The sequence below is a fragment of the Xenopus laevis genome, chromosome 6S (assembly GCF_017654675.1).
Source record: "Xenopus laevis strain J_2021 chromosome 6S, Xenopus_laevis_v10.1, whole genome shotgun sequence".
NCBI classification, from domain to species: Eukaryota; Metazoa; Chordata; class Amphibia; order Anura; family Pipidae; genus Xenopus; species Xenopus laevis.
The window spans coordinates 112,950,355-112,975,386 of record NC_054382.1 but is presented as its reverse complement, the minus strand read 5'-3'; positions in this window follow the sequence as shown (position 1 = coordinate 112,975,386).

Genomic DNA, 25,032 nt, shown 5'->3' with positions numbered 1-25,032 from the left:
AGACTTTACTTCGCAACCAGGCAAAATGCAATAGAGTAGATAGGGATGGTTCAAAAAAAGTTTACATTTTTCCCAAAGTCCCAAAAAAACACTGGTGTCTTTTACTTTTTATGGGGTGATAGGCTGAAAAAGATTGATTTGTTTTTAGGGTACCCTCCTTCCCCCCTACATTTGATAACATATGACACCTAAACTATACAGTGGGCACATGTGTAGGGCATTAGAACACATTTATTAAGGTTCCCTGGCCTTGTGTAGCGTAATGTGTTTTACGCTGCATATACGGCCATTGTACCTTAACTGCAATGCAAATTTGCCTTCGCTGGTGCAACTTCGCAGATGATCGGTAACTTGTGCGCATCTTTGGATCTTCGTGAATTTGCGCAGCCCTGGCGAATCTACGCCTGGCGAAGTGCGGTGAAGTGCGACGAAGTCAATGCTGGCGCAACTTCAGAGGTAAGTAAATTTGCCCCTAGGAGAGAAGGAATAAATGGGATAAGGGCAGGAGGAAGAAAAAAGGGTAAGAAGAACAGAGAGACAGTTTGAATTGAAAAGGGGCAAAAATGGAAGAGGGGAATCACTTAAGGTATCCCAAACCCAGAACAAACCCCAAGGTCCTGGCCTCAGCTCACGCTTTCGCCTTTAGCAATCACCTTTGACTTCAGGAGGAGCCCTCCGATATTCAGATGCCACCAGGTCTTAAAGTAAGAGGGAGAAAGTTCTGGGAACCGTAGCGTATACAGGAGGAACGGGGAACAGAAAGTAAAGTCATGGAACAGGCTGTGACAGTATCAACCAGACAGTACAGTACAGAATAAGGAGCGTAGTCAGGATAAACAGGCCGGGGTAAAAACCAATCGGTAACAAGGTACAAAGTCAGGATCCAGATGAGTGGTCAAACAGGCAAGGGTTGGTTCAGGCACAGATAATCAGACAAGAATCACACCCAGGATGTGGAATATAGACTTATGTTGGGCAATGGGTCAGTGCCGAGCAGGGGGTTTTATAAGCAGTTTATTGGCTCACACAGATCACCTGTGGTCAGATTAGCAACAGATGAAGCAAGCCGTGCCTACTTGCAATTACATGGAAAGCAGTAAGAGTGAACTAGGGCCTTTGTTGTTTGCTCACATAGCGCAGTGATATTACAGACAGCACAAAACACCAGGTCTCTGGTTCAACTCCAAGCAGGTTATTACAGAAACAAACGTGAAAAAAAATGTTGAAATAATAGTGGAAGACTGAAGAAAATATGTCATTAGAGAAATATTAGAGAGAAAAGAAGGGACGTTTGGTGATTACCTTGCATCCAGTTATATCATTGGCATCCTCATCACACCAGTTAACGATGATAAGGCCAGTGGTTGTAATGCTAAGAGTGTTTGTTTGCTGAACCTTGTCACAAGAAATGTTTATTTTCTCCTTTTTGCAAAGAAGAAGATGCCAAATATTTGCTTTATCTTTAAAAGAAAAGTAAAATAAAGCAGATATCACAATTCCTACTGTACTTCTACCTTCTTTGGCAAGAATTTTATTCTGCCTTCACTTATTATGTAATCATTTTCTGCTAAATTTAAGACATGATTTATTGCTCCTAACCCTCTCAGTATTTCCTAGTATTGCTACACATTTTCAGGAGCTGTTAATTGAGGCACTATTGATTGAAACTATCCTCATGGTACTCAATGTACTGTATAAAAATGGCAATTTTGTATTTATTCAGCTGCTTGAAAAATCTAGTTTATACTGCACGTTTTATTGTTTCATTTCCATTTTAGAAAGGGAATCAAAATTAGTGAATTAATATCAGATCTTTAGGGGGGTTATTTATTAAAATCCAAATGCCAAAATCTCAACGAATTTGGAGGTTTTTTTAACATAAAATCAGAATTTTTTGTGAAAAAAACCTCAAATTTTTCGAGATTTATTACACCCCGAGGTTGGAACAATTCAGAATCCGAAAATCCGGCATCTCAGACTTGCTGAGGTTGTCTATAAGTAAGGGATGGACCGAATCCAGGATTCGGTTTGGGATTCGGCCAGGATTCTGCCTTTTTCAGCAGGATAAATCTTTCTGCCCGGCCGAACCAAATCCTAATTTGCATATGTAAATTAGGGATGGGGAGATAAATCACGTGAACTTTTGTCACAAAACAAGGAAGAGAAAAATGTTTTCAACTTCCTACACCTAGGGGCACATTTACTTAGCTCGAGTGAAGGATTAGAAGGAAAAATACTTCGAATTTCGAAGTATTTTTTTGGCTTCTTCAACCATCGAATTGGCTACTTCAACCTTCAACTACGACTTCGACTTCAAATCAAACGATTCAAACTAAAAATAGTTAGAATATTCGACCATTCGATAGTTGAAGTACTGTCTCTTTAAAAAAAACTTACCGAGCACCAATGTTAGCCTATGGGGAAGGTCCCCATAGGCTTTCTAAGTAATTTCTGATAGAAGGAAAATCGAATCGAATTGCGGTAAATCCTTCGACTTCGATATTAGAAGTCGAAGGATTTAACTTCGATGGTTGAATATCGAGGGTTAATTAACCCTCGATATTCGACCCATAGTAAATGTGCCCCCTAATTTGTATATGCAAATGAGGATTTAGATTAATTTCGGTATTCAGCCAAACCTTTCACGAAGGATTCGTGGGTTCGTTCGAATCCAAATTACTGGATTCAGTGCATCCATACTATGGGGCAAATTCACTAACGAAGTTGTGCTAGTGCAGGCTTCGCCACACTTCGCCAGGCGAAGTTGCGCTCAGGGAGGTGAACGGTAGCGAAGTTGCGCTAGCGTTAATTCGTCAAGTAAAGTGAAGTTACACTAGCGATGCCTAATTTGCATACGTCGCCAAGTTAAAGTACAATGAACTTATATGTAGCAGCAAATACATTACACTACACGAGCCTGGGAAAGCTTCATAAGATAAAATAGAGTTGTTATTTTGCCCTATGCATGTGCCCACTGTATAGTTTATGTGCCATATGTTAGGAAATGTAGGGGGGAAGGAGAGTACCCCCAAAAAAGATCTTTTTCAGCCTATCACCCTTAAAAAAGGAAAAGACGCCAGCGTTTTTTTGGGACTTAGAAAAAATTGCAACTTTTTTTGAAGCAAGCCCTATCTACTCTATTTCACTTCACCTGGTCTGAGGTGGCGGAGGCAAGTCTGGCGCAAGAGGTAACGTTCAGAAAAATACGCAAGTTAGTGAATTAGCGTAGTTACGTCCCATCGCCATAGCGCAACTTCACCTGGCGTAAGGGTGCGAAGTAGCGCTAGAGTAGGTCCACTTCGCTAGTGAATTTACGACAGCGCCCGTTAGTAAATTGGCGAAGTAACGAAATGACGTCACACTGGCGAATTTGCGCTAGCGTTAGCCACTTCGCGCTTTAGTGAATTTGCCCCTATAAGTCAATGGGAGAAATCTCGAAGATATCCTGACCTGCGCCGGGTTTTGTGCAATAATCCAAAGATTTCATGGTTTTTGGGCAAAAATCCGAAAAATTTGTAAGATTCACATTTTTTCATGATTTTCTCAGTGTGGATTAGAAGCTTTCAGAAAATAATGAGATATTTCGGATTTTAATAAATAAACCCCTTAGTGTTTGAGCCTTAACAATGGTGGTTAAGTTAAACTTCTTTTTAAACCCATACCTTGCAACTCAGATAATCATTATTAGTGATGAGCAAATCTGTCCCATCATTAAAAAAATCATGAAACAGCTAAAGTTTGTGAAACTCTTTGAAGTCAATGAGTCAATATGCTGCACATACATTGTCAGTGGACTTTTTTTTATCATTTATTTTTCTTTTCCGATTTTTCAAATCCATGCCTGGTAAAAAACTTTGCTCACCACTAATCCTTATCACCCTTACATTGTATTGAATTAAAGGTTCTTAGTTTTTAAGAAATTATAGGCCATTGGAATAAACAATATATAGCAGTTGCAAGCCTTACAGATATTTTTATTCACTTGATAAGACGAGCAGGTTGAATAATGTAACAGACTGAATCATCCACAGAAGTGTATTCTCTCTGAATTCAGGCACTTTTGAAGTGAAATGGGCTTAAGGCTTTCCCTGATGTGCTTCTATAAAAAGGAAAAAAACAATTATTTTATAGTCTTCAAAGTTCACTTTTCTGAAAAATATTGATCCTAAGGTAGAAAGAAGATAGCAGTCTTATGATCTCTTTTTGGGCTCCAGCCTGAATTGTATGGTACTAGAAACATTTCTTCAGGCAAAAGGGACATCCACACAAAATCACAAAAAACAGTGATTGGCAATGATTTTTCCCTGGTTTTTATGGGTTTTCATCTTGGTGCTTTTTTTCTAAGCAAAACGGGCCCATAATTAAAGGGCATGTAAAGGCAAAAAAATAAAATCCAATTTTTACTTTCTTTAATGAAAAAGAAACCTATCTCAAATATACTTTGATTAAAAAATGTGTACCGTTTTTAAAAGAAACCTGACTGTATGCAGTGAAATTCCCCCTTCATTTACTGCTGTGGATAGGAATTGTCAGATGGTCCCTAACTGCTGAGCAGGGAAACAATCATACTTATGAACAGCAGGGGGAGCCCCCGCCTTACTTCCCAGCTAAGCAGAACTCAAGCAGCTTTGTTTATGACGATCCCTAAGCAGCCCAGACCACACTGAGCATGTGCACAGTCTTAGTCTTGCAAAGATGTTTAACAAAAGTTACAAGATGGTGACCCCCTGTAGCCAACTTTGAAAGCATAAATTTTTTGTTTGATTAGGCTTGTGGTGCAGTAAGTTCATGTTTATATTTAGTATACAAAATACAGCATTTCTAGCCTTATTCTATTTAAGACTTTACATGCCCTTTAAAAACAAAATACTCGCTACTCCATAACTGTAAAGCTTTGACAATCCGCAAATTGTGAATCCAAAGGGTATGTTTCCATCATGAATTCCATATAATTTCCCTCATTTTGCATCTGTCTGTGGGATTAATCGGATTGGCCAGGGGGCAGGACTGCAGTACAGGGGTATTCTGGAAGCCATAGGAGATTTCTGTGAGGAGAGAAAATACCCTGATGTCCCTCACAATTCTTTGAGGCTTAATATCCAGATATTCATTTTAGATGCAAATTTTAAGCCGCTAGACCTGTATCATATATTATAGTTAGGTCTACTGCTTTATGTGTAATTTCTAATTGGTACAACCAAGTCCTTATTTCTTTGATCGCAAAGGCGAGTCTGGTGAAAGAGGTAAGGTTCAGTAAAATCTGCACTTTTTGTGAATTTGCGGAGTAACGTCCATTCGCCAGAGCGAATTGTCGCCTGGCAATAGAGTATAAATGAGCGCTAGGGATGTAGCGAACGTCAGAAAAAAAGTTCGCGAACATATTCGCGAACTTGCGCAAAAATGCGAGCGGTTCGCGAACGGTTCGCGAACCCCATAGACTTCAATGGGAAGGCGAACTTTAACATCTAGAAAAGACATTTCTGGCCAGAAAAATGATTTTAAAGTTGTTTAAAGGGTGCAACGACCTGGACAGTGGCATGCCAGAGGGGGATCAAGGGCAAAAATGTATCTGAAAAATCTGCCTGTGTGTGCTTGGAAGAGATAGTGTAGGGGGAGAGCTGTTAGTGATTTCAGGGACAGATGATAGTAAGCTTGCTGGCTAGTAATCTGCTTGATACTGCTCTGTATTGGAGGGACAGAAGTCTGCAGGGATTTGAGGGACATTTTAGCTTAGGTAGCTTTGCTGGCTAGTAATCTACTGTTCTCTTTAAACAACTGCCATACGTTGACCTTGTAGGCATTGTTTGCCCAGTTTTTTTGGACGCAGCCACTGAAGCACAGTTGCCAGAAAAAATATGCCATATAAATGCTGAAAATAGTAATTTTTCGCCATACGTTGACCTTGTAGACATTGTTTGCCCAGTTTTTTTGGACGCAGCCACTGAAGCACAGTTGCCAGAAAAATTATGCCATATAAATGCTGAAAATATAAATTTTTTTGGTTGCAGCCACTGAAGCACAGAGGCCAGAAAAATTATGCCATATAAATGCAGAAAATATGCATTTTTTTGGTCGCAGCCACTGAAGCACAGTTGCCAGAAAAATTATGCCATATAAATGCTGAAAATATAAATTTTTTTGGTTGCAGCCACTGAAGCACAGAGGCCAGAAAAATTATGCCATATAAATGCAGAAAATATGCATTTTTTTGGTCGCAGCCACTGAAGCACAGTTGCCAGAAAAAATATGCCATATAAATGCTGAAAATAGTCATTTTTTGCCATATACGTTGAGTCAACGTATGGCAAAAAATTACTATTTTCAGCATTTATATGGCATATTTTTTCTGGCCTCTGTGCTTCAGTGGCTGCGGCCAAAAAAACTGGGCAAACAATGCCTACAAGGTCAACGTATACACTACTACAGCGGTGGATACGGATTACGTAAAATATATTATGGCTGCTTGAAAAAAGTCACTCCGGTGTTTTTTCTGGAGACGGTAATATTATGGATATTTAGACAGAATGTGAACAAGGTCACACAGCTAGATGGCGGGTTGAAGAAAACAGTGTGCAAATAATGCCTACAAGGTCAACGTATACACTACTACAGCGGTGGATACGGATTACGTAAAATATATTATGGCTGCTTGAAAAAAGTCACTCCGGTGTTTTTTCTGGAGACGGTAATATTATGGATATTTAGACAGAATGTGAACAAGGTCACACAGCTAGATGGCGGGTTGAAGAAAACAGTGTGCAAATAATGCCTACAGGGCAAATAATGCCTAAAAGGTCAACTTATACACTACTACAGCGGTAGTAAAATAAAAAAAAGTAAAATAAAAAAAAATGAATATTAAAAAAAAAATTTAAAGTTGGTGCTGCTGAACTACTAGGAGCAGCAGATTAGCACACCAGTCCCACTCCCCAACACTGCTAGACTAATAGCACTGGGCTCTTATAGTAGTAGTAGTAGTAGTAGTAAAACAACAAAAAAATAAATAAAAGCAGTCCTTACAAGGACTACTGTTATTGCAGCAGTCAGCAGATGAGATCAGAAGCAGGACAGCTGCCCACTGCAGCTACATACAGAGCACTGCAGTAGAAGGTAGATTACTAGCCAGCAAAGCTACCTAAGCTTAAATGTCCCTCAAACCCCTGCAGACTTCTGTCCCTCCAATAACAGAGCAGTATCAAAACGATTACTAGCCAGCAAACTTTCAACTGTCCCTGAAATCACTAACAGGCAGCAGCTCTCTCCCTACACTATCTCTTCAGCACACACAGGCAGAGTGAAAAAACGCTGCAGGGCTTCGGTTTTTATAGGGAAGGGGAGTGGTCCAGGGGAGAGCTTCCTGATTGGCTGCCATGTACCTGCTGGTCTGGGGTGAGAGGGCAAAAAAAAGCGCCAACAATGGCGAACCCAAAATGGCGAACGTCGCGCGACGTTCGCGAACTTCCGGCGAGCGCGAACACCCGATGTTCGCGCGAACAAGTTCGCCGGCGAACAGTTCGCGACATCTCTAATGAGCGCTAGCGCCTATCTCTTTCGTTAGCAAATTGGCGCCAGCGCCAATAAGTAAATCTGTGATGTCCCTGTGGCCAGTAATACTGGCGAAAAGCATTTGCCACTTCGCCCTTTAGTAAATCTGCCTCTTGGCGTCTTTGTGTGGAGAGGTTTTTTTTTAAAAAAAATAAACATTATTTTTATAGATCTTCAGTGATGTAGCTTTCTTCTTCCTGTAGTCAATTCATGAAAAAAATAATAAAGTCCAATTTAAAATCTTAAATAACATTTTAACTAAAGGTTAATCCAGGCATACTACAATATAGATTATGAGTATATGAATGAGATACAACTTTAATGGGCATTTGTGTCTTCAATTGCTCTGCACAAAGGACTTCTAATTTAACCAAAATAAACCCCCTTTTTTTTTAGGCAGCTGTGTTCTGTAATAAAGATGTTGAAGACTTCATGGGATCATGGGCTGAGCTACCATCTTCATTTACATTTTATAAGCTCTTGTAACATGCATGATTTCTTTCCCTCGCAGCCTGTCCACCGTCATTCATAGTTAATGCTTCAGAGGCAGGAATCCGAGACGAATGAAAGAATCTTCTTCATACATAATTCTGTTTTAAGCTGTGATGTAGCGTTTCAGCTCCCAGTGCTGCATGCAACGCTCGCTCTTGTCTAGCCATGGAACAGTAAGAAGAAAACATCACCTTCCAGTCTCTCTCATGCCTAGTCATTGGTTTTGCCTGCAAACTATTCATTAAAAATGCTGTGTGGATCCTTAATTCTGGGTCCAATTAGATCAATATAGCCACTCACATTCAATTGAGCTGATGGATGTGCTTGTGGCTAAGTCTAAGGCAATTTTTCTGACTCCTCTGCTTTCCCATAGGCACGCGGTATTTGACAGATTGGGAAGCGCTGCCACGATGGAGTCTGACACAGATGGTGTAATTAGAAAATGTGAACAGAGAGTGTGAAATTTATCTTTGATCAGCGCCTCCTTGCCAGATTGTCATCTATGTTAATATGATGATGGGTTTTTTGAAGATGGATACAAATAAAACAGCAGCTTTGATAAAGAAATGCATTACCTTCCCATTGCAAAGGTTTATATTTTATTTACATTAGGAAATTCACTCCGTTATCGCTGGGGTAATTGGGAGATGACAAAAGGCAATGATCATGCTAAATGCCAAATGCCCCAGCATGCACTGGGAACGAATGTTAACTTGTCTCCAATTCTTATCCTGGCAGGTAGTGATGGGTGAAAAATGTGAGAATTTACCAAAAATTTGTGAATTTACAGTGAAAAAAATATTACAAAACCCCGAAAAATGAACAAAACAAATTGAAGTCAATGGGCGTCTGAATAATTTTGCCAATTTTTATTTGACGTGTGTCAAAATTTTTTTGTCTTGTGGATTTTTCACAGACGAATTGCCGCCGCAGTTTGGCAAATTGATTCACTTGCGGAAATTCGCCACAAACTTGTGTCTGGCAAATTTATTCGCCCATCACTACTGGCAGGGGATATTCCTTTTTTTTAGCATTGGCTTAATATCATTTGCTGTCAATATGCCTAAAGCATGTTATTGGAGTTAACAAAATAAAATGGAACACCAGCAAATTAAGGAAAAAACAGGGTTCATGTGCCAATGCAGCTACAGTTGCAAAAAATGGATGCAGTGAATTGTCACCATTTATTAAAAGAGCTTGCATCCAAAGACTTCTGGTATTGCATAGTTGCGCTCCATTCCATTGCCTCCTTGTCCTACCTCCTCTGACAAACTGATGTTTAGGAATGCTGGAGATACAAACTAGGTACTAGGTTAATACTAGTGTTAGTGTAATCCCAGGGTTCATGCTGCCAGCAGACTTACTTCCAGTGAATAGTGTGAAAATATCATTGTAGACAATTAAGTCTAATACTCATGCACGATTGAGTTAATTTTGATTTATTGGATGCAATTGCATCAGACCCAGTTGCAACAAATGACCCTGGAATTGCTCCCAATTTGCACATTGTACTTTTCCCACTGCACTTGTGTTCATAAAAATGACCGTTAATGTGGGCTGAAAGCAATTCCTTTATAAAGACTAGGCTCCCAAGTTCCCATTGACATTCAATAATATCAAGGTGGCCAAATGCATTCATACAAGTGGCAGGAGAGGAAGCAAAAAGATTGATCAGTTAAGACTGAAATTTTGATGGCGCCCGAACATCATCCAAGGTTTGCTGCTGAATCATCAGATAGTGGCATAATTGTTTCTACCTGTTTATCTTATAATTCAGTTCTTTCCCACTTCCTTTACTATGATCCTGGACAGAAGTGCCAGAGCAATAAGTGGAGCAAAAGTTCTCAGCTGAGAGAGCACTTCAGTCTGGGGTCTGGCTTGCCATAGGGCAAGTGGTAAGTGTAGAGCCCCCAGTGGGACCTGTGCATGCTGGTGCATGTTTGAATGATGCACAAAGGTAGGGAGCAGGAACTGGAATATCTATTGGCCTCTCCCTACCTGCCTATCATGAATACAGAGTTGTCGAAAGTAGACAAAATTCAGATTTCAGAGCACAGAGGCCTTCTTCAATACTAACAGCCTGGAAGACTCTTGCACCACTTAATGCTCTTGCACTTCTGCCCTGGGTCATTTTAAACGACCCCTCTTAAAGGAGAACTAAACACTTTTTATTAAATAAATATTAGCTGAGCTAATTTCTAGAATGGGTAACCATTTAATAAGTAGCAGATCAGAAGGTGCTGGTTAATCAACATGTCCCCAGGGGGTTTGATTAGTTTACAGCCAATTTAAGAAGCATGTTGTGTAAGTCATCATAACATATACGCCCTATTTTGTCTTAATTCACTGCAGAATAACCATATACCTGACATGATACAAAACATTTTCCTAGCTGTTTGTCTTTTTTGGCTTGTTTTTTCAAAAGCCAGCATTTTCCCCTTCAAGAAAAATTTAGTCCCTAAAGGTGGCCATATACGTAACAATTGCAATCTTTACTGTGACCATTAGTTTTATTACAAATATTAAAGGAAAACCAACCCCTTTTTATTAAAATCCCCTACCCCCCTACCCTACATAGACCCCCCTCTGCTCCCCCCAGGTCTTCTTCTGACACTCTCTTCCGCAGATTACCGAAGAGAAGAAGATGGCGCTCATGAACTCTGATGCCTTGAATCTGCAACGAGGGGTCAGTAAAGAGTAGGGGCATTTACCCAGGGTAACCCCTAGGGGGGGGTGCAGGGAGGGGGGTCTATGTGGGGTAGGGGATTTTAATAAAAAGGGTTTGGTTCTCCTTTAAAGGACCAGTAACATCAAAAAATGAAATTGTTTTAAAGGGGACCTGTCACCCTAAGAAATAATTTCAAATTCTTTTCTATCATGTTAGTTGAGCAAAATAAACTTTACTTACACTGTATTTATTATTTAAATTTTGTTTCCTTCTGTTTTGGAATTATACAATCACAGCAAGCAGGAACTGCCATTTTGTGGACACTTTTATTAAGGGAAATTGTGTATCACCCCAAAATCTTGTGTATGAACCAGAATGAGGGACCTAATGTCCATGTGCAGTGCCCTAAACAATTATAGAGCCTGAGGAGGGAAGGGGGAATGTGAGGAAAGCAGTGACATCTAGGAAGTGCTGAATGGAAAGTGAAAGTAATTGACTGCCCCTCCTCTATGCCACTGGCATAGAGGCGGGGCAGGTAATATTTGATTGACAGTTTAGATATTTAAACACCTTTATAACAGGTATGGATGTTTTAATGAAAAAAATTTTGGGGTTCCATATTTAATTTGGAAAGGACTTTCATTATGCAGTTTTTTATGTGTAGGTGACAGGTCCACTTTAAAGTAATAAAAATATAATGAAGTGTTGCCCTGCACTAGTAAAACTGCTGTGTTTGCTTCAGAAACACTACTATTATTTATGTAAACAAGCTTCTGTGTAGCCATGGAGCCAGCTATTCAATGGAGAAAGGCTCTAGTTACACAGCAGACTGCAAATATGCTCTGTAGAACATAATGTTATCTGTTATTCACTAATAATCCTGTGGCATATAGACTTTTTTCAATTTCCGCCATTGCTACTAAGCAGCTTGTTTATATGAACTATAGTAGTGTTTCTGAAGCAAACAAATCAGTTTTACCAGTGCAGGGCAACAGTACATTATATTTTCATTACTTTCATTTTTTGGCATAACCGTTCCTTTAACGTTTCTAATGGAACTAATGGTCACAGGAAAGATTATAATTGTTACGTATATGGCCACCTTTAGGAATTAAAATTTTCTTGAAGGGGAAAATGCTGAATTCTGAAAAAACAAGCCAAAAAAAGATGAACAGCTGGGAAAATGTTTTGTATCAAGTCAGGTATATGGTTATTCTGCAGTGAATTAAGACAAAATAGGTCTTATATATTATGATGACATACACAACATGCTTCCTAAATTGGCTGTAAACTAATGAAACCCCCTTGGGACATGTTGATTAACCAGCACCTTCTGACCTGTTACTTATTAAAAGGTTACCCATTCTAGAAATTAGCTCAGCATGCTTTATTTCATGTGTGATAATGTAGCAAATGGTGTTACTATTGTTCGCTGACAGAGGTACATCAATGTAGTTATGCAGCTGATATGATCTCACTCAACATCTGATGCATTTTATGTCTGTATAAATGTTTGGGGTTTTTTTTTTTTGTTTGTTTGGTTTTTGCATTAATAAACACCATGTCATTCTTCTTTACTGCATTTTAATAACCTTAAATGTGAATTAAATTGTTGAGGACCAACTGATTAAAAGTCGTTATACCAGTACTGAAGAAAATTTGTACCATACTCTGTAATCAATAGTCGAGAATTCACTATATACAGTAGAATCTTTGCTAACTAGTTCCTAAAATGTATTGGGATCAACATGTCTGTACTTGGAACTTTAACTCAATGTTTGAGAACCTTTATGAGAAAATGGTCTACTCTTTTCTGAATAAACTTGCCACACATGGGTTTTTCTTTGCCAAACCTTGCTCATCACAACACTATTATTCTTACTCTAGCATGTAATAGCCTTAAAACATCTAAAGATAAGAGCAGGATGTGCATGAAGGTTGCAGTTTATATAGTAATTAAGCATTTCACTTGTAGCCTGCTTGAGTTGAGTAACTTTCAGCTTACAGCATAACTTATTATTGACAATGTTATGGATAAAATTCAGAAAATCACTTGCTTCCTCCTTGAATAATTGCTCATTTTCAATGATTCAATACAATAATATCATCATATTTAAACACAAAGGGCATTACAATTCTTCAGCTGCATCACCTGTCCTGTACATTGTAGGTACATTGTAGATGTAGGGTGGACCCTTACAAAGATTACAGTCAGCAATATAAAATGCAAGTTATACACTAAATGGCATAGTTGGGGGTTTCCTTAATAAGGATATGGGGATTTTTGTAGTTTACAAGTTGTCTAATAACAGTGTTATTCTGTAAAAGCAAATAAAGTTCTGTCTTGCATAAAAAAGCCATTAACTCAAGGGATGAAAACACAATGATGCCTCTTTATAGGTCCCTGGTGAGGCCTCATCTGGAGTATGCAGTGCAGTTTTGAGCTCCAGTCCTTAAGAGGGATATAAATGAGTTGGAGAGAGTGCAGAGACTAAGTGCAACTAAACTGGTTAAGGGTTTGAAAGATTTAAATTATACGTCATATGTCAAGGTTGGGGTGTTTTTTCTGGAAAAAAGACGCTTGCAAGGATTGACATGATTATGCTTTACAAATACATTAGAGAGCATAAAATTTAATTTTCATTTAAACCAACGTAGGTTTAATTTGTAGAAACGTAGGGGGTTCTTCACAGTGAGGACAGTGAGGTTGGGGAATGCACTGCCGGGTGATGTTGTGATTCTGTTAATTCCTTGGATGATTTCTTGGACAATCATAATATTCAAGGATATAGTGATACTAAAATCTACAATTAATATACAGTAGATATTGGTGTATACTGTATAGCTTATTTGACGGTATGTAGGGGTCAGTGTGAGTTTTTGTATGTATGGTTGCTGGGTTTCATTTGGAGGGGTTGAACTTTGGTCTTTTTCAACCCAACTCAACTATGTGACTATCCTGGTAGCGTCAAAATAGCACCAGTTATTGCATGTATCATAGTGGAAAGGTCTGCATTTTTTTGTCTGAGGTGCAAAGACCATTTTATTGAATCGTCTTCGCCTTTCTTAAAATTTCCTGGAGTAAACGCATGTGCAGTTGAACGAAATAGCCGACTTTTTATTAAAGTTCGGCTTTTCGTTCTACTGTGCATGCGCAGCTGTGCGAAGACAGAGGAAGACGGAAGAAGATCACTCTGTGGTCACTGGTATAACCCCGGGCCAGTGCAGTTTTCTGCTGATAGGAGCACCGGCCAAGGGTTTCAGGTGAGTAAATACATTGACTTGGGGTGCCTAACATTTGACACCCCCAAGTGCACCAAGCCTTTCCTTCTCTTTTAAGAAGTGTGGTAAGCTACAATACTGGAACAGGGTAGGATTGAATATATTTAACAGTTAATGATTTAGAGATTGTTCCTGGATGAAGGAATGACTCCTGCTTTATCTTAATTCCACCCAGCCCAACTTGTATAAACAAACCTCAAGCTATTGATTGGTAATAGACATTCAAACACTTTAAAGGTAATGGACATTAGCAATCAATAACAGCTACTGAGATTTAATGAGTAAATCCCAAAGTACTGTACTACAGTGCATTAATAATTCATCTTGTCTTTATGTTTTTGAATTGTAGTAAATTATATTACTATCCTGGGTGGAAGAAGCAATGTTCCCTACTTATGTACATTGTATTAAGCTCTTTGGGTGAATGGATCTGAGTTATATCTACTGACCACCTATTTGGTAAGTTTACAGCATACACATGGGGGAATATAAGAATAAAATTAAATCAGTTGTTTTTTAAAAAAACACATCTTATTATAATAACATATTATTATATAACATATCAGATGGGAAATACAATATTGTATAACTGTTCTACATTGACATTCATTTTTTACCTAAACTCCAAATCAACAACTTTGGACTAGAAGAATTCTGAATAGTTGAAAGAACATTTCACTGAAGTATAAGCATTTCAGGAAGCATAATGGTCAATTTTGTCTAGGGAGAAGAATAGTAGGCCATTGGCTAAAGAATGGCTGCCCTATTCTATTTCTATGGTAGAAGAGCTGCTTAGGAGTGTGGTAGGTTGTAGCAGTCTGTAGAGGTCTGAAAAAGACAGGAGAGACTCCCATAGGACAATAGGGTTCACTGATCATTTGCAGGGGAGCTGGGGAACAATTGTCTGAAGGTAGAATAGGAATGGTTATTTGGAAACCGGTTATCCAGAAAGTACCAAATTATGCGAATCCATGGACTCCATTATAAGCAAAAAATTCTAATTTTTCAAAATTATTTCCTTTTTTCTGATAATTAAAAATTACCTTGTATTTGGTCCTAACTAAGATATAATTAATCTTCATCAAAGGCAAAACTATCTTGCTTGCTTATTTAAAGTTTAAATTTTTTTTAGTAGACAAAGCATGGCGATCCAGAGTACGGAAATACCCCTTATCCAGAAAACCCCAGGTCCCAGGCATTGTGGATAACAGGTCCCATACCTGTAATGAATAATACTCATAACATCCTTGAGACATCAGTATAAATATGTGTGCTCTATGAAAATCGATTATGATCCTATGTAAGAGCAAGTATGAGTCTGTCCAAAAAAGATATGTCTACTTTAAAGTCTGCTGACCTGGACAAGTTATATAAGGGTTTTGTACAGGCTTTTGTCTATAGGTACTTGGGCAATGGCTATTTGGTAATGTTTTACCGAATAGAAGGGTAGTAAATTAAGACATCTCAAGAGTAAACTCCATTGATTGCAATTAGTGCTGGTTAGTAGGATCATCACCAGGTTCCAAAGAGAATAGATTCAATGCTGATATACAATTCAAGACATGATGGAAGTCAAAAAGGTGGAAAAAATATTCTATTCAGTTTTGTGGTTCTTCATACCTATGCATTTTAAAATATTGGCAAATATTGTCTTGAAACTGTGTTTTTTTGTGATAAAAAGTTGTCAGGAAAAAATGGACATAGACTCCAATGTAGGTGAGGGAAAGAAAAACATTTGAAAATAAAAAAAACTGCCCTAGACCCCATTGTATTTTGGATTAAATAAACAAGGTAGAGTGGCGTATGTATCTGCTTCAAAAAAATAAAAATAACTACAAAAATGAGAACAATAATATTTAGTGAAGTTAGGAGGTCTGCAGTAGTGATCGGTGAGGCTCTCCTGCCGAAAAATTCGTGAAAAATTGTGAAATCAGAAAGTTCAGGAAAAATTTGTGAAATTCAAACGTTTTCACGAAAAAATAGAGCAATTCGAACGTTTTCACTATAAAATCGAGCAATTCTAACCTTTTCACAAAAAAAATCGAGCAACTAGAACGTTTTCACGGAAAAATCGCTAAAATCGGAAATTGACGCCGGTGAATTTTCACGGGAGATTCACAAATTAAATTGCCGGCAGTGAAACACAGGAATTCGCAGCGAATTTGTGACAGCTGAATTTATTCGCTCCTTCAGTAGAAGACAATAATACAGTGGCAAAAGTAGTTTCAAAGTTTAAAAAATATTTATTAGGACATGTGTAGCCTAACGCATTTCATGCCAACTTGGCACTTGCTCATAGAATAATGGTCCCATCCCTGTACAAGCTTTTTAGAGAGGTGGTTACCAATGAGAGAAGGTTACATCATGCAGAGCCTTATTCATTAGGGAATATGTGTACGTAAAGCATCCAATAAAAACATGTCACAACAACCACAATTAGGTGAATACAAAACGCTGGCATCAAAACGCATGCAATGAAAATAAGGTAAGTGACTGCATTGTCGGATGAAGTCGCAGAAATAATCCGACGCAACACGACTGCTGGATGCAACGATTCAACGTCATCCGGCATTTCTATCTCCTACCTGATTTCCGCCACATACGATTTGACGCTGGCATTTTGCGCTGAAAACGTCCACGTAGTCCTACCCTAAAGGCACTTTGTACCCATACTCATTGCCCGTTGTTAAGTCTAACTGGTTAGTATCTGCGTGCGATTTATATCTGTTTTGATTCTGGTTTTGATCCTTGCCTGCCTGACTATTCTGAACTCTACTGGTATTAACCCTTGCCTGCCTGACTATTCTTTGAACGCTGCCTGTACCGATCCAGGTCAGTCTGACCCTGCTTGAACTCCGCCTATATTGACCCCGGCTTGCCTGACCACGCTTTTCGTCTTCTCCTTGAACTGTTGCCTACAGGCAGAAGATTGAGCCGTGAATATAGGGAGCAGTATGTGACAATTTTGTACAAATGTCTTTTTTTGTGGAACAGGATAAGCTATATCTTCTATTTAATACCCACTTTATTATAATGGTAACAATCAATTTTTGTTATATGAAAAAGAAATACAGTATAACAATTTCCTCATGTCTTTGAACTGTGTCATACCCATATTTCCGAACACCAAGTACTCCTCCATTTTAATCCATTTTACTCACTGACATATCTTTTCAAATATGAGACTGTTTGTATCTGATACCACATGCCTTTGGGACATTTCTAAATATGATGTCATATGTTTCATAAAATGGGAGCAATGATTTTTTTCGACCACGTTATAAAAATTCTGCCAAATAAAATATTATAACTGCCAAACTTTCTACAGGTATGGGAACTGTTCTCCAGAATGCTCAGGACCTGGGGTTTTCTAGATAACAGATATCTCTGTAATTAAGATATTCCAGATTTGTTATGTTATAACATAATATAGTTGATCATATATTATAATATCATATTGTATAGTATATAATGATGTCATATATTACAGTAATATGTTATTACACAGCCTTTAGCCAAAGACACTCCCACAACGCCCTTTGTATCATCCAATTGGTTGCTTTGGGATTCTAGAACAAAAGTAAACTTTGTGCCTGTTCTGACATCAACCTTGTAGTGTATATTTTTAACATTTTCTCCTGTGTTTCTTGTTTGACGCATACAGGGGCAAATTTACTAAAGGGTGAAGTGACTAACGCTGGTGAAAATTCGGAACTTCCCAAATTTACGGTCGCCAGCATAACTTCTCTAGCGAAGGAGATAGACTCTAGCGGTACTGCGCTCCCTAACGCTTGGCGAATTTGCGCTCTGGCGAATGGACGTAACAACTCTATTTTATTTTAAAGGTTTCCCAGGCTTGTGTAGTGTAATGTATTTGCTGCTACATATACGTCCATTCAACTTTAACTTCCCTCCCCATATGCAAATTAGGCAACGCTATAGCAACTTAGCTTCGCTTGGCGCAGTAGCGCTAGCGCAACTTCGCCAGCGTCCTGGACGCAACTTCGGATTTTAGTGAATTAGCATTGTGCTATCGAATCTAAGCCTGGTGAAGTGTGCGCCATTGCTGGCGATTTTTCGGAGGTTAGTGAATTTGCCCCATACAGTTTCCTAACAAATGTTTAATCTCGTTTACATTATCTATAGCCGTTTGCTTCCCTTCCACTGTAGCAATAATATGAACCTCTAAGATCAACAAATAAAGACCCTGTAAATAAAGTCCTCCTGTTATAATAAAAGTGTTAATATTTGTGCATCCTGAGTGAACTTGCTAGAGATGGGCACACTCATATAACTCACTCCAATTTCCATTATACCTCCTACAGGTGTCTAACCACTGCTTCATGGATCTCATTTTAGACTTAGGGCTCTTACTGACGAGCGTTTTTACCTGCGTTCCGTTTTTCTGTTTTCAGCCGCAGGGGAGCGCAGGAATAGATGCATTACATTTTTTTCCAATGGGGCTGTACGCACACAGGGGCGTGTAGGCGCCGAACGCAGGAAAAATTCAGCATATTGCATCTCAACCTGCGTTCTGCGCCTACACGCGTCTGTGTGAGTACAGTCCCATTGGAAAAAATGTAATGCGTCTATTCCAAAAATCAAATTTGGACTATTCCATAGCTGAATTAAACTAAAATAAACTTGAAATTTGAATTTAAAAATTCAAATTTTCAATTCGAACATTGATAACTCTGCCCCTAAATGTTGCTGCAAAAACTCAAATTTTGTTTAGTTTTTTTTTAAGAAGAGTATCTCAAAAATGTATAAATGGGACCCTGATTGTCACACTCAGCAACAGAAATTTGATTCCAGAGCAAAATCTGAACTGTTGTGAATCTTTTCTGACCCTCTAGTTAACATTAGAGTCTGTCATTACAACCAGTGTTAATTGAGGTTAAAACTAGACCTCTTTGTCCAAAAATAAAAAACATTTCATTCAAAAGGGAATCAAGTAAACTGGCTTTCAATAGATGTAATAATTATTATTTTTTAATAATAGTTATCATTGCCCAAGGATTTATTATACCAATCATGCCAAAATAATAAATTAGATTTTTCAAGTGGATTCAATCAATATTGAATATTGCCTTTATCTGATTTCTAAGCAAAGAGCAATGATTGTTATGAATCAAGTAAAATGAATTGTTCCATGTCCATCATTGGCACATCAGCCCCTAAAAGAACATTTGAAGGTGGACTTTCCTTTAAGCTTTGTTGTTTACTAATTAGGTAGGAAAACTAGAACTGATAGAGTTGGTGAATATGTTTTGACAGGCAAAATCTCAAACCAATCTTTCAAATTGCATTGAAATAATTTTTGGGATGCTATACATCCATTTACTCATTTTCCAAATGCAAAACATCTTAAAAGTAAAATGTATGTTGGTGCAAATTTACAGCGAATTCCCGCAATTTTTCACTGGTTTGCGAATTATGCGGGAAATTGACGATTTTTTCTGTGAAGCAGAATGGGACAAATTCGCCCATCAATAAGGGGCATATTAATCAAGGGTTGAATTTTGAATTGAAAAAAACTTCGAGATTCGAATTCAAAAAGACCAACTGAAATTAAGTCAAAGTTTTTTGTTGGTCGAATAGGTCCGTATTTGTCCAAATTTGAATCGTACGAATTGAAGGAATAGCGCAAACGATCAAATTAGTTTTTCCCAAAAAAAAGTATTTTTTTCAAAGTCCACCAATTGACTCCAATTGGTTCTAGGAGGTCCCCCATAGGCTAAAAGCGCAATTCGCCGGTTTAAGATGGCGAACGGGCGAAGTCGAATTTTTAAAGAGACAGTATATGATAAATTTCGATATTCGAATTTTTTAATTTTTTCAAATTCGAATAGAATTTGGACTATTCCCTAGTCGAAGTACACAAAAAATAGCTTGAAATTCGAATTTTTTTCATTTGAAAATTCACCTCGACCTTTGATAAATCTGCCCCTAAATGTGTGTCTAGAAAGTAAAATCTGACACTTTTTAGATTGTAAAGGTATATGCCCATGTATGTATTTTTTAGGCATTCCTTCATTCAGTAAATGCAAGTACATCAAATGGAATTAAGACACTGAGGTCTAGATGCGCTTCATATCAGCTACATTTGGGAGCAGTTCCAAAGCATCCATACATATTTCTAATTAAGGTTTAAAGGGATACTGTCATGGGAAAAAAAAAATTTTTTCAAAATGAATCAGTTAATAGTGCTGCTCCAGCAGAATTCTGCACTGAAATCCATTTCTCAAAAGAGCAAACAGATTTTTTTTAGATTCAATTTTGAAATCTGACATGGGGCTAGACATATTGTCAATTTCCCAGCTGCCCCAAGTCATGTGACTTGTGCACTGATAAACTTCAATCACTCTTTACTGCTGTACTGCAAGTTGGAGTCATATCACCCCCTCCCTTTCCCCCCCCCAGATAACAGCTCCCTAAAGTGCAGGCACAAGTCACATGACCAGGGGCAGCTGGGATATTGACAAAATGTCTAGCCCCATGTCAGATTTCAAAATTGAATATAAAAAAATCTGTTTGCTCTTTTGAGAAATGGATTTCAGTGCAGAATTCTGCTGGAGCAGCACTATTAACTGATGAGTTTTGAAAAAAACATGTTTTCCGATGACAGGATCCCTTTAAATCTTTCATTGCCAAGCGATTATAGAATGAAGCCTTGCAAACGTTATCTAGTAGCATTAAGTCTAAAGCAACTGGACTTCTGAGTTTTCTTGAAAATGTTGCACCACCTGTCTTCTTCAAGTAAACTGTGTGGTAGGGAAATATCCTGACACAGACATTCAATCACAATGGTCCCATTGAATTTATTCAGTTGATGGTGTGAAACTCACAGATGTGTTAAAGTGTAATCTAGTCACAAGTCAGGAGTCAGGGGTTCATTTTTCGATGTACATGACAGGAAGCTTGAATGGCTCAGATGAGTCGTGAAACATTTTCAAGAAAGTCCATTTAACTCTACTAGATACATGACCTAGAAGAATGAGAGTCTCCATAGATATTGTAAACATTAATATTGAGCCTGTGGCCTTCCAGCTGTTATAAATGTGGTGCCCAACATCCTGTCAACCTTTGAATAGTTAAAGCTGCAATGGTTCTTCATTGACAAATATACTGAAGCACTGCTGAAAAACTGAAACATCCCTTTCCTGTACATACACACCTTTAAAGTTGGGTTGATTGAAAAAACATCTACCAAACTGTTTTAAAAAAAAGACAAACAAAAGAGGCAGTGGGCAACACGACATTATGAGGCCTGTTTGTGAAACCTCAAATTTTTCTGGTTGAAAAAAAAACACTAATCAAAAGTCAGAATTTATCTCAATATTATCTGCTACAAACTCCAATCAAATCCACTCTGGATTTTTACGCTTATTTATTATTACATTTTCCTGAAAATTTGCTTTGCAGTAAAAAATCTGATTTTCACGATTTTTTCCGATTTTTCATCTGATTTTCATGATTTTTTTAGGATTTTTCAGATTTTCGCTCCGAAAACTTAGGGGTATTACATGAAGCCCAGCGAACATCAAAAAATCATTGGGAATTTTCTCATTGACTTATAAGCAACCTCAAAAGGTCTGAGATGCAGGATCTGATTAGGACTTTTCCATCCTCGGGGTTTAATAAATTCAGAAAAATTTTTGATTTTTTTTAACAGTCCGATTTTATAAAAAAAAAAATCACAAATTTTACTTTGCTTTCGGAGTTAAGTAAATAACCTCCTAAAAAATTTCAATATTTATTATCCTCTGAAGCTGCTAAAAATCTGAATCCAAAAATACTCTAGCTAAAACCTGTCAAAATCATGTACAAGTCAATGGAAGATGGTTCCTTTAACAAATGGAACATGCCTTTTGCCTTCATGATTCTCATTGTATGATGCTGGTTTTCATTCAATTATCCAATAATTTCGAATTGTCAAGGTGACAATTCGATAAAGTCCAGTTTTCCAGGCGACAACTCGACTTTTCAATTGGATTTATTGGTAAATTATGGGGATTTGGGTTTGGAAGTTTGTTTGAAATTTTTTTATTATAGTGAGAAAAAGTCCAGTTTTAGTAAATGCCCTCATGAAAGCACAAAATGCCTTGCTTTTCATTCCCTAAATTAATTACTGCTTCTACTTTCTTCTTCTTCTTCTTGAAAATGATTTACTCCACCCATTTTGTATAACAATCACTAATAACTTAATTTACCTGTTGCCTATACCTTCTTTCTTCTAGTTTCAACCCACTACACCAGGGATATCAAACATATACTTATTCATCATACTTCCTATAAGGCACTCTCTGGTCTAAGGAAAAAAGTTCCAGTGTATCAACCCTATGCAAGCAAGCTGTATCATGCATTCTGTCAAGCTTTCAAAGAAACCTTTGCACTTGTATTTTTAGATTGGTGCCCAAAATAGTACTCTATGGGAGCCCAGAGATAGTTTGATTTTTGTACCAGGCCTTCCAGGCACACAGTACATTTAGGCATGCAATAACCTAATTTGCCAGCCTAATGTTTTAGAAGTGAACATGAATAATGTTAACTAAAGTTTGGCAATTGGAGTCTTGAAAGTGAAGTGAGTACATGGTATCAAACCCTTTGAGCTGTATAGTACATTTCCCTTGGTATTTACACTTAGAATGTTTGCCTTGATTGTTCATTTCAAGACAGTAAATTAACATAAATAATGACTAGCCAAATTTGGGGGTAATACTGTATGTAATTAACATTAGATATTTCTGTTTTACCACCTGCCCCGTGATTTCATTGTTTTGCAGTGGATGAACTGTACAGGAGGAAATTTTCCCCTTTGCTGCACAGAGCTGAAAGCAGCTTTCTTCATCAGAATAAGCCATTAACTGTAATGGCATGTAGGTGTAATGGAATGTGCTTGAAACATCTGTGCTGAGAGGAGCGGAGAAATTGCTGCACGCAGTCCCAGGTCTTTGGGGAACTTGATTAAGGATTGCTTCAGAGAATCTGGCTTGGGATACAAGATCTGGCTTGGGATACAAATAAGAGAAGAAAGAAAAATAGCGCTAATAGATTTACAGTTGGACTGTAGGGAGAACAAAGGATTTCAAAAAAAAATTATTACCTTGTATTTCTCTTGTATTGCATCTGTTCTCTTTCACTGATTGAAATGTTCACTAAAAACAATAAAGACAGTTGAGCAGAAATCACAAAACATTTGTATGGACCAAAATGATATATATCCTAAATAAATATTTGGACATTAGAATTCATTAAGGAGTTCCATAAACATATAAAGGTGCAAGGCCCTGGGCTGAAATGTTTTATGCTGTACTGACCACACTGTGGTGAGTTCTTATAAAATTAATTTTATAGTCATGTGACTATGTATCATTTTATATATATAGCTGAATTGAAGAGTTATTGAATCCTGACTTATAATATTCTAGCAGAATTTTCCTTTGCGCAAATTTAATATAGCTTTTGCGACCACTTCTGACCGTTGAAGATTTGCGAATTTTAAAAAAAAATTGCGCCAGTGCTAAGTGAATGTAATAAAACTTCTTACTGAAAAAGTTGTTATGTTTGCACCAAAAGATTATGACACCTTCAAGCACTTCTTAAAAGTGGGAAATGCGCAATTAAAATCCGCAATACGCAATTAAAATTTGCGATGTAATAACAGTTTAAGGAAGAATATTACATTGCAAAAAGTTAATTTTTTTTCTTATTTGTGCAAATTGTTCTACGCTTTGTGAATTTTATTAAATCCCCCCAATAGACTCTTCAGCAGACTCTCCAATTGTAAGGTTCTTCTTCAGGATTTGGACAGCGGACCGGGGAGGAAACTTTAGTTTTCCATTTGTATCATTGTCTGGCATGAGCCTGAGTTTTAATGTATTTTCTTAGTGAAGAAGGTCCAATTAGTGGGCAAACTGTCTACATGTCTACATTTTGGTGATGGGATTTTTTGCCACCAAATAGCCTTAATATAATGTGTTAAACAAAATATTATGTTTACTTATTATTTGTTATATTTAATTAATAAAATGCAGGAATCTAGGTCCCTTCCCCCAATTATATACTTCTTTTTCTTAGTTTTTTTTTCCTCTAAATGTTTTACAATTATTAAATTTGCTTCCATGTTTCCCTTTTTTTTCTGCCTATGCTCTTTTTATTCTTGTAATCGTTGCAGGACTTTATATATGTCTCTTGGAGAAACCTGTTTGCTTGCACATATTTGGAAGAAAAGGAGGAAAAAACTAGCTTGTGGTATAATAAGAATGCTCATTGGACTATTAAGCTATGCTGATTCCCAGAATGCAGTGGACAAAAGGAGGGTTTTTTCCCTTAAATTCCAGTTAACACTTAAAGCTATCAGTCATGCACATCAAGCTTTTTAGCAGCCAGTCAATTGATTTCTAGATGAATATGTCTAAAGCAAAATAATAACAAATTGTTGTACACTAAAGAACTCAGCTACTCCCCTTTGAACAGAAGCCAAAAGTCTCGTGTAGATTTAGAAATATGTAGAGAAACAGGGATGTAATACAAATTCAAAAGCTAATAATATTATGGAGACTAGCGTTGTTTACAGTGCAGAGCACCTGCTGTTCAGGAAAAAGAAAATCAGAAAAAAATGGAATCATCAAGCCATTGCTAAATAGAAATTCTGGGCTTCCTGCCAATTATACAATGTGTTTCAGGTGTGTTGTATATAGGAACAATGGAAGGTGCAGAGAAAATAATATGAGTTTCTGCCTTCTAGATAAAGGTGGATGTTAAAGGCATCACTCAAAAATGTGTGTATTTGTTTGTCTGGGCAGAGATATGTAGATATTCACTTAACTACACATAGATAGATGATACAAATGGTACAAATGGCTTATTTGCTTTAGAAACACTACTATAGTTTATATAAATAAGCTGTAGTGTAGCCATGGGGCAGCCATTCCAACACAGGATTAGAGATGTCGCGAACTGTTCGCCGGCGAACTTGTTCGCGCGAACATCGGGTGTTCGCGCTCGCCGGAAGTTCGCGAACGTCGCGCGACGTTCGCCAT